This window comes from Cucurbita maxima, unplaced genomic scaffold (genome assembly GCF_002738345.1).
Source record: "Cucurbita maxima cultivar Rimu unplaced genomic scaffold, Cmax_1.0 Cma_Scf00135, whole genome shotgun sequence".
NCBI classification, from domain to species: domain Eukaryota; kingdom Viridiplantae; phylum Streptophyta; class Magnoliopsida; order Cucurbitales; family Cucurbitaceae; genus Cucurbita; species Cucurbita maxima.
This window is the reverse complement of record NW_019272151.1, coordinates 112786-126817: the sequence shown is the minus strand read 5'-3', so window position 1 is coordinate 126817 and position 14032 is coordinate 112786. Positions and strand designations below refer to the sequence as shown.

At 38.2% G+C, this 14032-nt stretch overlaps 1 non-coding gene across 1 annotated transcript; it reads left to right on the top strand.

Annotated features, from left to right (window-relative positions):
• Positions 1-7340: 7340 nt before the first annotated feature.
• TRNAY-GUA lies at positions 7341-7412 on the top strand. Its single transcript has one exon. It is a non-coding gene; the product is annotated as a tRNA-Tyr (tRNA).
• Positions 7413-14032: the final 6620 nt, after the last annotated feature.

The following is a 14032-nucleotide window of genomic DNA, read 5'->3' as shown; positions in this document are numbered from 1 at the left end:
TGATTTTTTTTCCAAATATTACTGAGGATAACTCAGCTTTGAGAGCGTCAGATTGAAAATCTGAAGGTCACGTGTTCTTCGATCCACGTTCACCGCACCTGATTCAAGTCACATAACTTGACTCATGACTATTCAATCTAAAATTAGTGATTATTTCTTTTTAAAATTTTCGAATTTTCGTTTTCAATGTTACAAGGGATAGCTTAGTTGGGAGAGAGTCACAAAAGATCTCAAGGGGTCACGGGTTTGATCCACGTTCAAGTTGACTAAGTTGCATAACCTAACTATTCAATCTAAAATTAGTGATTATTTCTTTTTAAAATCTCAATGAAGTAGTGAAAATATCTTTACCGATGAATTTTTATTTTTAATGTTAGCGGGATAGCTCAGTTTGGAGAGCATCAGTGAAGATCTAAAAGTCACGTGTTTGATCCACGTGGAACCTAATTCAAGTTGACTAACTTGCATAACCTGAATATTCAATCTAAAATTAGTGATTATTTCTTTTTAAAATTTCCGAATTTTCATTTTCAATGTTACAGGGGAGAGAGTAATATTGAAGATTTGAAGGTCACGTGTTTATTCGACCTTCACCACACCTGATTCAAGTAGTATAACTTCCTATCTTATCTAAATTTAGAGATGATTTCTTTTTAAAATTTCAATGAATTAGCGTAAATAATTTTACTGATGAATTTTCATTTTAATGTTAAGCATAGATAGCTCAATTCAATTGGGAGTGCTGTCTATAGATCTAAAGATAGCTTGGATTCCTAGCATCAGTGAAGATCTAAAAGTCACGTGTTTGATCCACGTTCACGGAACCTAATTCAAGTTGACTAACTTGCATAACCTGAATATTCAATCTAAAATTAGTGATTATTTCTTTTTAAAATTTCCGAATTTTCATTTTCAATGTTACAGGGGAGAGAGTAATATTGAAGATTTGAAGGTCACGTGTTTATTCGACCTTCATCACACCTGATTCAAGTAGTATAACTTCCTATCTTATTAAATTTAGAGATGATTTCTTTTTAAAATTTCAATGAATTAGCGTAAATAATTTTACCGATGAATTTTCATTTTAATGTTAAGCATAGATAGCTCAATTCAATTGGGAGTGCTGTCTATAGATCTAAAGATAGCTTGGATTCCTAGCATCAGTGAAGATCTAAAAGTCACGTGTTTGATCCACGTTCACGGAACCTAATTCAAGTTGACTAACTTGCATAACCTGAATATTCAATCTAAAATTAGTGATTATTTCTTTTTAAAATTTCCGAATTTTCATTTTCAATGTTACAGGGGAGAGAATAATATTGAAGATTTGAAGGTCACGTGTTCACCACACATGATTCAAGTAGTATAACTTACTATCTTATCTAAATTTAGAGATTATTTATTTTTAAAATTTCAATGAATTAGCGTAAATAATTTTACTGATGAATTTTCATTTTAATGTTAAGCATTTTTTAAAATTTCAATGAATTAGCGTAAATAATTTTACTGATGAATTTTCATTTTAATGTTAAGCATAGATAACTCAATTCAATTGGGAGTGCTGTCTGTAGATCTAAAGATAGCTTGGATTCCTAATTCTTTATTTGACTATAAATGCTCGGTAAAACATTTAGTAAAATGACTCATTTTATTGCATGGAACAATAAAATTGATCTTCCTATAAAATTGTCAATACATTCTACTTTCATTGTTGCTAAGTTGTGTCCCTTTGATGTAGGTGATGATTTTTCTGATTCGAGGACGAATCCTGAAAAGGGGGATGATGATAAGAATCACAGTGTACATTCTACTTTCAATGTTACTGAGTTGAGTTCTTTTGATGTAGGTGATGATTTTTCTGAATCGAGGACGAATCCTTTTGAAGAGGGAGATGATGATAAGAATCACGGTGTTCCAACTGAACCTATTACACAACCCAAGGCCAAGAAGATTCAACAAGCATTCATACTTCATCTACAAAATTGGATAGGCTAGGTTCAACCGTCATTTCATGTGTTACAAGCTGATTCGTTTGAGTCAAGATCTTTTGGAGATTCAAAAGTAAATATTTGCACGGTTGAAGTAGCGGATGAAGTTGCAAGCATCATTTCATGAGTGGTTCGAAAAATTTATTTATTATTTTAGTTTCATAAAGTTTGTAATGCTCAAATTGACTTCGTCTTCTGTGGAGATTTAAAGGATCGAGAGTAAATCACGGGCACTGACTTTGTTTGTGGGGAGACTATAAATACCCACAAATTATTATGTAAAAACATATTTGGGATCAATGGAATTGATCTCTTAAGTTGAAAGGTCCCCCCTTATAGAAATCTTAGCATATCTTTGTCGTTTTTAAGTTTCATGCAATTCTTGTGGTAGATTGCATCTGAGTTATTCAATCAAGCCTTGATCAAGTTCGATTTTGAAGTGACTCAATTTAGAAAAAGGTTTCAAATATTGCTTCTCACTCTTGGATCTCATAATCTAATTCTAGCTTTATATCTTCGTTTATCCAAATTTTGTATAAGAAGGTGTTAATTTCTTTAATACAAGGGTTCTTGCTTCTACAAAAGCTTGACTCGTTGGACTGAAGATTACGGTTGGTCTATCATCCTTCAACGGGATCTTCTATCCCCATGACTTGCTCTGATGCAGTCGTTCTTCTAACGTCGGTGACACATCCAGTTGTCGAGATTGGTAATGTGAGTTTGTAACCCATCCATTGAGGTTCTTGGAATAATTCTATAACTTATCATTCCATGTTGGGAGTTGGATCATCGGTCTTGTGCGAAGGAATCCTTGGTTTACCGCCGCTTCGAGTTGAAGGAAGTGTCAAAAGGCTAGTTTTTTTTCAATTTTATTGATTTGTTTTAGTGATTTTATTTGATTTTATTTCAATTTGTCAAACTCACTCGGGTGCTCATCTCAATCATTTCAGCCTTGTTGGCGTTCAATAAGAGAGACCTTGGAAATAACTGGTAACTGTTCAACTGGATTATCACATTAACAATTTGAATCAAATAAAGTGACATTAACCATTTGAATCACCTTAACCCCACTTGTTGAACTTGACCAAATGTCTATAACATAGCAGTAACAAACGTACAAAGTAATACAAACAAAGGTATAAAGTAACACTAACAAAGGTACAAAGTTCATAAAAGGTTTTTTTAATCTAAAATACCATTGAACTTGACCATTATAGTGCCTCTCAAACGTAGGTAAAGTTTAAATTCGAGTCTCCTTGTCAAACTCACTCGGGTGCTCATCTCAACCATGATGGCGTTTCACAAGAGAGACCTAAAAAATAGCCGGATTATCCATTAACCATTTGAATCACCTCAAATCCACTTGTTGAAATTGAAACAAATATCTATAACATAACACTAACATAGGTACGATGTTCATAAAAGTCTTTTTAATCTAAGATACTATTGAACTTGACCATTAAAGTGCCTCTCAAACTTAGGCAAAGTTTAAATATAATTGGTGACAAAAGATGAAACTATAAAATAAAAAGAAATAAGAAAATAATATTCCATTTCATAGAATTAAACCAGAATCTCCTATGTGAAAGCAAAATATACAAACCGTAGGACAACAATGAATTTTAAGTGTAGTTGTCTTGGAGTCTTTTGTCTAATCGCTAATGAGTTTTACTATAATGTTTTGGGTAATGTCTAACTCTTCGACACGTCCTTTCATGTGTGTGATAGAATTCTCAGAGTTACCAAGACTATTCGAGCTGTTCGATCGTTTGGCGCTTTCTTCAAAAGGATCAACATCAAACATCGAGTCCTTGATTGGAAACCCATCTAGAGGAGCGTCGATTGCATTGATTCCATCAACCGTCTTCCCATGATTTTATGGTGCATGACCCTTTTTTTTTACCATTCACCTTCGAGCGCCACCATAGTTTTGCATCGTCCATGAGATGCATTGCGACCAACGTAGCTCTTAGGTTCTATGAGCAAGTTCCAGTAATCTTCGAGTATTGTTCTACGTCAAAAATAAATCTTTTTAATTCCTTAGCATCCCGATTTCCATTTAAGGGGTTGTGTTCTTGGATTTTAAGTTTTTTAAGGCCACATGAACTTGGCTTGAGCTGTGGTTCTCTACAGCCCAACTTGTCAAACTCACTCGAGTGCTCATCTCAACCATGATGTCGTTCAACAAGAGAGACCGCGAAAACGACTTGATTATCGCATTAACCATTTGAATCACCTGCTCATCTCAACCATGAAGTCGTTCAACAAGAGAGACCTCGAAAACGACTGGATTATCGCATTAACCATTTGAATCTCAACCCCACTTGTTGAAATTGAACAAAATATCTATAACATAACTTTAACAAAGTACCAAGTTCATAAAAGTCTTTTTAATCTAAGATAGAAACCGTAAAATAAAATGAAATAAGAAAAATAATATTTCATTGACAAGAATCGAACCCAAGTCTCCTCAATGAAAGCCAGATATCCTAACTGCTAGATGACAATGGATTTTTGGTGAGAATGTCCTGAAGTCTTTTGTCAGATCGCTGAAGAGTTTTAACATGATCTTTTGCTTAATGTCTAACTCTTCGACACGTCCTTCCTTGTGTGTGTTAGAGTTCTCAGAGCTACCAGGATGCTTCGAGCTGTTCGATTATGTGGCTCTTTGTTTAGAAGAGTCAACATCAAATGTTAGGTCTTTGATTGGCAACCCATCCGGGGAGCATTGATTGCATCGATTCCATCAACGATCTTCCCATGAGTTATATGGTGCATGACCCTTTTTTATACCATTCACTTTCGAGCACTATCATAGTTTTGCATCGTCCATGAGATACATTGCAGCTAACGTAGCTCTCAGGTCGTATGAGAACGTTCTTGTAGCCCTCAACTCTCAGGTCGTATGGGAGAGTTCTTAGAGCTACCGCGACATTTTGAGGTGTTCAATCGTTGGTTTTTTCTTCAAAAGAGTCAACATCAAACCTCAGGTCTTTAATTGGAAACCCATCCAGGAGAGCGTCGATTGCATCGATTCCATCAACGGTCTTCCCATGAGTTTATGGTGCATGACCCATTTTTTATATCATCAAGTATTGTTCTACGTCAAAAATAAAGTTTTTTAATTCCTTAGAATCTGAGTTCCCATTTAAGGGTTTGTGTTTTTGGATTTTAAGTTTGTTAAGCCCAAAATGAGCTTGGCTTGGGGTGGGGTTCTCTACGACCCTCCTTGTCAAACTCACTTGGGTGCTCATCTCAGTCATCTCAGCCATGATGGCGTTCAACAAAAGAGACCTTGAAAATGACCGGATTATCACATTAACCATTTGAATCACCTCAACCTCACTTGTTGAAATTGAACCAAATATCTATGACATAACCCTATTAAAGGTTCAAAGTTCATAAAAGTCTTTTTAATCTAAGATAACTTGATCATTAGAGTGACTCTCAAACCAAGTTCATAAGAGTCTTTTGAATTTAAGATACTATTGAACTCATCCATTATAATGCTTCTCAAAACCTAGGTAAAGTTTAAATATGAAAGTATAAAATAAAAGAAATAAGAAAATAAAATTTCATTGTCGAGAATCAAACTCGGGTCTCCTCGATGAAAGCAAGATCTTCTGTGTAATGTCTAACTCTTTGACACATTTTTGTATGAGTGTAATAGAGTTCTCAGAGCTACCGCCACGTTTCTTGTTCTTCGATCATGTGTCTCTTTCTTCAAAAGAGTCAACATCAAACATTAGGTCTTTGATTGGAAACCCATCCAGGGGAGCGTCGATTGCTTCAATTCCATCAATGGTCTTCCCATGATTGTTTGGTGCATGACTAGTTTTTTATACAACTCACCTTCGAGCACCACCATAGTTTTGCATTGTCCATGAGATGCATTGTGGGCCAACGTAACTCTCAAGTCCTCTGAGTAAGTTCTTATAGTCTTGAAGTATAATATCAAAACATATTAAGGTATATGATATGTTAAACAGTAAAATAATTGATGTGTATCATAAACATTAAATAAAAATATATATTTAAAATTTGAATGAGATTCATATTAATTAAACATATATTATGATATTCTACGACATTTTAATATTATTTAAATAAGATATTATATCTTAATGTATTAGGTATTCAAATATATAATTTGACAAAAATTATCACAAGTTCACCGTAAATAGAACCCTAGGGTTAAGTCAAAAAGCATCAAACACTAAATAATTTGAAATTTTAGGTGATATTTTGCAGAGGAAGCTGATAAGGTCTTCAAAGAGCATGTGGTCGTGTCTGACATTTTAGGTTAACAACATGTTGAAAAGAAACCAGAAATTCTGATACTGGTAATTAACTACAAACCTTTGAATAAGGTTTTAGAATAAATAAGATATCCAAACCAAATAAAAAATGATTTGATAAAAAGAATTTAGAGTCAAATGTTTTTATAAAATTCGATATGAAATTGGGATTTCAAAAAATTCTAATTTCCTAAAAGGACAAATATAAAATAGCATTTAATGTCCAGTTTAGAAAATATGTGAGGAACGTCATGCAATTTAGGCTAAAAAACACTCCATCCGAATTTCAGATGATTATGAATGATATTTTCAATTCTTTCAAAAAATATCAATAGTTTATATGGATGATGTGTTGATATTTTCTAAAACCATTAAGATGAACACTTTAAACATCTACATACATTCACTAATGCAATCAAAAGAAACCAGCTAGTTGTGTCCATACCCAAAATCAAATAATATCAAACTCAGATCCGCTTTCTTGGATATAAAACCCATTCAATGGTCCATTGAGTTTGTCTCAAACTTTCGTGATGACGTATCCTAGAAAAGCTAACTTCAAAAAAAATTTAGGTTCTCTCAATTATGTGTCTTAAATCCTTCAAGATATCAGACATATTTACAAATGTCTTGATGAGTGTCTTGAAAATAATACAAAGTCTTCATTTGTAAAGGATATCTCTACAACCCAAAAAAATCAAATCACTAGTCAAATAAACTCTCTACTTAAGTCTTATTGACCCAAGGGCAGATTTCATAGTGAAACGTGACGCATCAAATATCGGATATGGAGGTATCTAAAATTGTCAAAGAGGACTGAGAATCAATTATCATATTTCATTCAAAAGCCTCTAATAATACCATACAAATTACAAAACAGTAAAAAAAAATATATATATTATTTCCATTGTACTGCATGCACAACAATTCAAAAGCCTCTAATAATACTATGTTTGAATTATCTTTTTGGCCTTTCTATTTTCGACAGACACATTTTACACTTTTGGACTGACACTTGGTAGAAGGGGTCACTAAGGCTAAAATCATATAAAATGGGTTCATAGCTTAGTGGTAGAGCATTCGACTGTAGATCAAGAGGTCACCAGTTCGAATTTGGTTGGGCCCTTTTAAAAATTTTGGACGAACACTTTGTTCGATTTGCTCCCAACCACCAAGTGTCTAAAGGAAAAGAAATAAGATTAATTACCGATTCCAAACCTTATTCCAAAGTCCTCCACCACATAGAACCATGTACTTAGAACCTAAGGGCCACTATTCTCGGACAAGAACCAAGCTATCATTAAGAAAAGAGTGTGGTATCCAAGCACCCACTATGAACATACATGGTTAAAAACTTACTTACAATTAGGCTACTTACCGAGTCTTGTACTCACTCCATCTTTTTCATGTAACTAAGAGTAGTTGCCCTAGTCCAACAACACCCACCAAAACTATTTTTGATGTTTTAAAATGATTTTTTTTAACCTTTCCCTTATTTTGTATTATGAACCTATAAACTCTATTTTGAATATAATGTAAATATATATGTTTATTATATTTTAATTCTTTTTTTTATTTCGAGAAAACATTTTACTTTGTGTTCAACCTCTTTTAACTTGCTTCGGAAATGGCTCGTGACATAAACATAAAAAAAGTAATTTTTTAGTATGAATTTTAATATAAGTTGCATTCTTATATTGACAAACCACTAGTACCAAAAATATTCATGAACTTTCAAAATTAATGCCCTTAACATTCTAAAATAAGGTTCTAACTATTAGTGAGTTGCATAAATCATCTCCCTTTTTATTTTCACTCACTCCTCTTCTTCAACCTATAACCCATTAATATCATTAATATTTCATCTCCTTGTTTTTTAGCTTTTTGAATATCAAAATCTTAAATAAAAAGGAAAAGCTCTCTAAAATATTCTTATTTGCGAGTAATTTTACATAATTTTACATAGTAACGTTGCCTTTTGCTCCTATTGGTGGAAGGATAATAGGTCCATTATATCTTTATGGTAGTTTTAAGCGTGACAACATTTGACAACCAGACTAATTTTGCTTCATTTCTGAATGAAAATGTGTAAATTGTAACTCCCTATATATTTTTTTTTCTATATTTTGAAACTATTTTAAGCACTTTTCTCGTGTACTCCTTACAAATTTACCTTTTAAGGTTGTAAACATTTGTGTATGGGTGACTATTATGATTATAAGTCAACTGAGTTAAGTAGAAATAAATTTTGAAGATGAAATTAAAGTATTAATTTTGATGTCATCTTTACCCGAGTTTTGGGATATTGTTATTAATGAGATTCAATCGACATTAGTAATTCACAATGATAATATTCAAAATACTTGACAAAAAAAGAATGGTCAACATAAGATATTTGAAACAAATAAATCTTTTGTCCTTTATGATATATCAAATAACTCCTTTAAAATTCCTTAATAATAAACCTGAAGTCTTACATCACTTATACAGAAAAGTTCCTTGCATAGAAGTTTTATTAGATACTTTTAAGCATCTAGAGATCAACTAGACACAAAGCTAAACATTCTAAAAAAAAATTAGGGGCTAAACTTTTAAGTTAACGTAATTTAAGAAACTTATGATTTTTATATTATCAAGAGTTTAATTGAGCTAAGGTCAATTCAATCTAGTGGACCCAAGAATTGAACCGAACCAAACTAACTAGTTAGTAACATGATTTAGTGCAAGCATTTTCATGCAAAGTAGAAGCAACAATGGAGGGTTTGAAATAATATAGTTTTTACCCCTTAAGGTCATTTTACACCGTTTCTTGGTTTACCTACTTATCCTTATCCAATGACCACCAAATTTCATATCTAACCTCAACATGCTAAAAATGCTCAGTATTAAAATTTGATAGACAGCGGAGCTCAGATAGTGGGTTATTTTAACATTACTTAAATCTCGAGCTATTTGATTGGTTCAGGGTCTTAACTCAGGGTTCTTTGGGTTTTTTTTTTCATATATTCTTAATTCATACTTGGTTTAGGGTTCATATGAAAATCCAAGCGATTTCTACAAGTATTTCTTAACAAAGAGTCCAAGGGGGCTACTTTTCTTAACAATTCGGCACGCTCTCGAGGTTATTTTTCTTCGTGGTCTTCTATGGTGTTGTTTTTCACAGAATTTCGGTGAGAGAAAATTGGTTGTTGAAAGAAAATGCGTAACAAAAAGGAGAGAAAATTAACTGAATTCTGACCGCGTTCAGGTTGTTTTATTTTCTAAACAAATCTCCTATTTAAAATAAAAATCATTCTAAAAATTGTTGGAGAGTGGCTAACTAAATCTGTGCCACTCCCTACAAAATTTCAGTCTAAAATTCTGGTGATCCATTCGACGTGTTTTGTCAAATGGTCAAACTGACGATTTTCTGAAATCGTGTGAATAAGAAAAAACGGTAAAACTCAGGTTTTATCTAACAATCTCCTCCTAAAACCTGTAGTATATCTACCTTACTATTTGAACTCCGATCTTTGAGCGTAGTTCTTCAAATTTCACCCGCGCCAGGGACTTGGTGAAGATGTCTCTAAGTTGTTCCTCTGTTCGGATGTAATCAATTTTGATGAGCCCTCGATCTGCACATTCTCGAATGTAGTGGAATCTGATTTCTATGTGCTTGCTTCGTTCATGCAAAACTGGATTTTTGATCAGGGAGATCGTAGCTTTGTTGTCTACGTATAGCATTGGTGGATCACTTTCTCTCCCGATGAGTTCTTCCATTAGTCGCTCAAGCCAGATCCCTTGTGTTGCTGCCATCGAAGCGGCGATGTATTCTGCTTCACAGGAAGACAAAGCAACTACCTTCTGTTTTGTTGATTGCCAGCAGATTGCGCCGCCTGAGAGAAAGTAGATCATTCTGCTAGTGCTCTTACGATCATCAACGTCACCGGCCATGTCACTATCACTGTAGCCAACTAGCTTGAGTTTCTCCTTTCCGCTCCCTGCGCAGTATCTTACACCCCAGCCTCTGGTTCCGGCTACATAGCGCAGGATGCGCTTGACAGCCACTAAATGCTCCTCCCTAGGTGCTTCCATAAACCGGCTCACATATCCAACAAAATAAGCAAGATCAGGACGAGAGTTTACCAGATAGCGCAGACTCCCGACAATGCTGCGGTAATTGGTGGAGTCGACTGTCGTCGTAGTGCCAGCCTTCCTTAGTTGGAGTCGGGCCTCCATTGGCATCCTTGTAGGATTACTGCCCACAAGTCCAGTTGTGTCCAGCAGCCTCTTTGCGTATGCACTTTGGCAGATGGAGATGCCGGTAGAATTCTGTTGCACTTCGTGCCGAGATAGTAGCTGAGCACGCCGAGATCGCTCATCTCGAAGTTTTTCGACATCTCCTTCTTGAACCTTCCGAGGACTTCCATGTCACCTCCAGTGATTATGAGGTCGTCAACGTACACTCCCACGATTAGTCGCTTCTTGTCATGGCCGTGCGTGTACATGCCATGCTCAGAGGCGCAACGTTTGAATTTCAGTGACAGTAAGGTACTGTCGAGCTTCGCGTTCCAGGCTCGTGGAGCTTGTCGAAGCCCGTAGAGTGCCTTGTGCAGGCGCAATACTTTATTGGGGTTGTTTTTATCCAGGAAGCCAGGTGGTTGTCGGACATAAACAGTCTCCTTCAGCTCTCCGTTAAGGAAAGCAGACTTTACGTCCATATGGTGAACCTCCCAAGAGTAATGTGCTGCAATTGCAAGTAAGAAACGAACGGATTTTAACCTTGCCACTGGCGCAAATATCTTTTCGAAGTCCACTCCTTGCTTCTAGACGTAGCCCTTCGCCACCAGACGGGCCTTGTGCTTCACAACTTCTCCTTTTTCGTTGCGCTTCAGTTTGAAGACCCATTTGAGCCCTATGGCTTGGTGTCCCGACGGCATATCCTCCAGACTCCACGTCTGATTTTCGGTGATGGATGTCATCTCCTCCTGCATTGCCTTCAGCCAGCACGGGTTCTTTTCTGCTTCGGCGAAGGTGTTCGGTTCATCTGCACTGATGGCATGTAGTTCGGCCACTTCTTCGAGCTCGCGCACTGCCAGTCCAGGTGGTTCACCTCCTCCTACTAGGTCGTCCATCCTCCAGTACCTGGCCTCCAGATCAGTATCGTGATCGGCATCCAGCGTCGAATCCGCAGTCCGTGGTGTTGCAAATTCCACTGGTTCAGGAGTTGCACCTGCTGGCGGCGGTGACGGATGCTGATGCTGGGCTCCTCCTTCTTCCGGCCCGGTGACGAGGTACTTCACCGTATATTGATTTGGATTATGGTCTGCCTCGATCACATCATTCCACTCCCAAAAGGTGCTTTCGTCGAAGACGACGTCGCGAGACACGTGAGCTCGCCCCCCTACAGGATCATATAGTCTGTACGCCTTGCTCCCGGGTTCATAGCTGATAAAAACGACCTTCAGCCCCCTAGGATCGAGCTTGGCGAGGTGGGGACGTGTTACCTTCATGTATGCGACGCAGCCGAACACGCGAAAATGATGTACCGCTGGTTTTTTGTTGTACCAGGCCTCATATGGTGTCTTCCCGTCAAGGCTTCGGGTTGGTGACCGATTGAAGAGATAGACGGCCGTCATTACTGCCTCTCCCCAAAATCTCCCAGGCATCTCGGCCGTCACCAACAATGATCTTGCTGTCCCGACGATGGTCTGATTTTGGCGCTCCACCACTTCGTTCTGTTGGGGGGAGTAGGGCGCCGTTAGGTGCCGTTGTATGCCGATTTCGTCACAGTACTTACCGAAACTTGTCGAGGTGAATTCTCCGCCTCGGTCTGTGCGCAGCACTCGCATCTTCTTCTCACATTCGGCCTCCGCTCGCGTTTAATGCACTTAACCGCCTCTGCCGCCTCACTTTTCGCTTGCAGCAGGGTCAGCCACATGAAGCGGCTTTTGTCATCGACTAACAGGAGGAAGAGACTCTTACCGCCTGGGGTCGCCGGCTTGATGGGCCCGCAGATATCACCATGTACAAGCTCCAACGACTCATCGGCTCGATAGGACGTTCGAGACGGAAAGGGTGTGCGCCTCTGTTTGCCGATGAGGCACCCATGCACTAACTCCTCCTTCTGTAGTTTTTCTAGAGCAGGAAAGTTTAAATGCCCGTACCTTGCGTGCCACCTCCAAGATACCTCTTCGGTCTTGGCCGAGAGACTGACAGGTTGCTCTATCTCTAACTCCAGGATGTAAAGACGGTTTGTCGTGCGCCTTGCCTGTGTGAGCAGCCGTCGTTGATTATCGCAAATTTTGAGTAGTCCGCGCTCGATGGAGATGAAGCAGACTGTCTCATCGAGTTGACCCAGGCTCACAAGGTTAGCCTTGAGCCTCGGGATGAAGTAGACGTCGGTCAGCTTGCGATGCTCGCCTCCCTTGCTGGCGAACAGAATGGTGCCGCGTCCTTCGATCTCGACGACGGATCCGTCGCCGAATTTCACCGTCCCGCGGGATCCCCGAGTCGAGTTTGGAGAATGCAGATCTAGCCCCGGTCATATGATTTGTTGCCCCTGTGTCTAGGATCTCCATCGCCGGTCCTTGTGTTGCTCGTCGTCCCACTCGCTGATCTGAGCGAACACTCGCTCCTTCTCCAGTTGAATTGGCTCCCTAGCTGGTGCCACCTTTGCTACGCTCAGCTGGAGCTCTTTCTCGAGTTCAACATCGTTGTTGATTACCTCCATTTCCGTGGATTTGGAATCGACAATGGGAGATCAACATCTTTCTCGCGCATGCGCCCGTGGGAGATCCATGGCTTCTTACCGTCTTTGCGGCTGGAGGAGGACCCATTGCTCTAGCCGGTGTTGTCACGGAGCTTTAGGCGTGCAAGCCATTCCCTCCTCAGTGAGGAGTAGACGACCCCCCTTGTCGACAGCTGAAATGGTATTTTTCTTCCGCTGCTCGACGTTACGCAGTCTTCCGGTCACCTCTTCTACCGTTAGGTCGTTCACGTCAAGCAATGTCTCGATTGAAATCGCAACTTGCTCGAGGTGATCAGGGACAACCTGCAGCATCTTCTTCACGAGTTCTGTCTCGCTGATGCTGCCACCGAGTGCGCTTGGTGGAGGGAGATGCAAGGTATCAACCCCATAACTTTCCACATCAGAAGTGAGCGCTCTACTATTTGAGCTACATCCCCACAATTCGTACTACAATCTCTTGAAGGGGCATTTTGAGAATGAAACTCGAGACCTCTCACACCCAAAGCAAGAATCATACCACTAGACCAAATGCCCTTGTTTTACCACTTGAAACGTATGTATGAAGCCTTAGGCCTAAGTATTAAGGTCGTATTTTGTTGTATTGCAGGAAACACATGAAGTCCTTAGATGTAGAATGTGTCTCGGAGAAAAAAGCCTTGGGATGGGATGTTAAGAACGACTTTGAGTATTAAGAGCATGATGGTAAGTATAAAATGATGTGTCTTGGAGAATAAAGCCTTGGGATGGGATGTTAAAAAAGACTATGAATATTAAGAGCATGATGGTAAGCATAAAATGATGTGTCTTGGAGAATAAAGCCTTGGGATGGGATGTTAAGAAAGACTATAAGTACTAAGAGCGTGATGGTAAGTATAAAATAATGTGTCTTGGAGAATAAAGCCTAGGGACGAGATGTTAAGAAAGACTATGAGTATTAAGAGCATGATGGTAAGTATAAAATGTCGAATATGAAGTTAGGTTGATGTCGAATATGAAGTCCTTTGATAAGAAAAGAT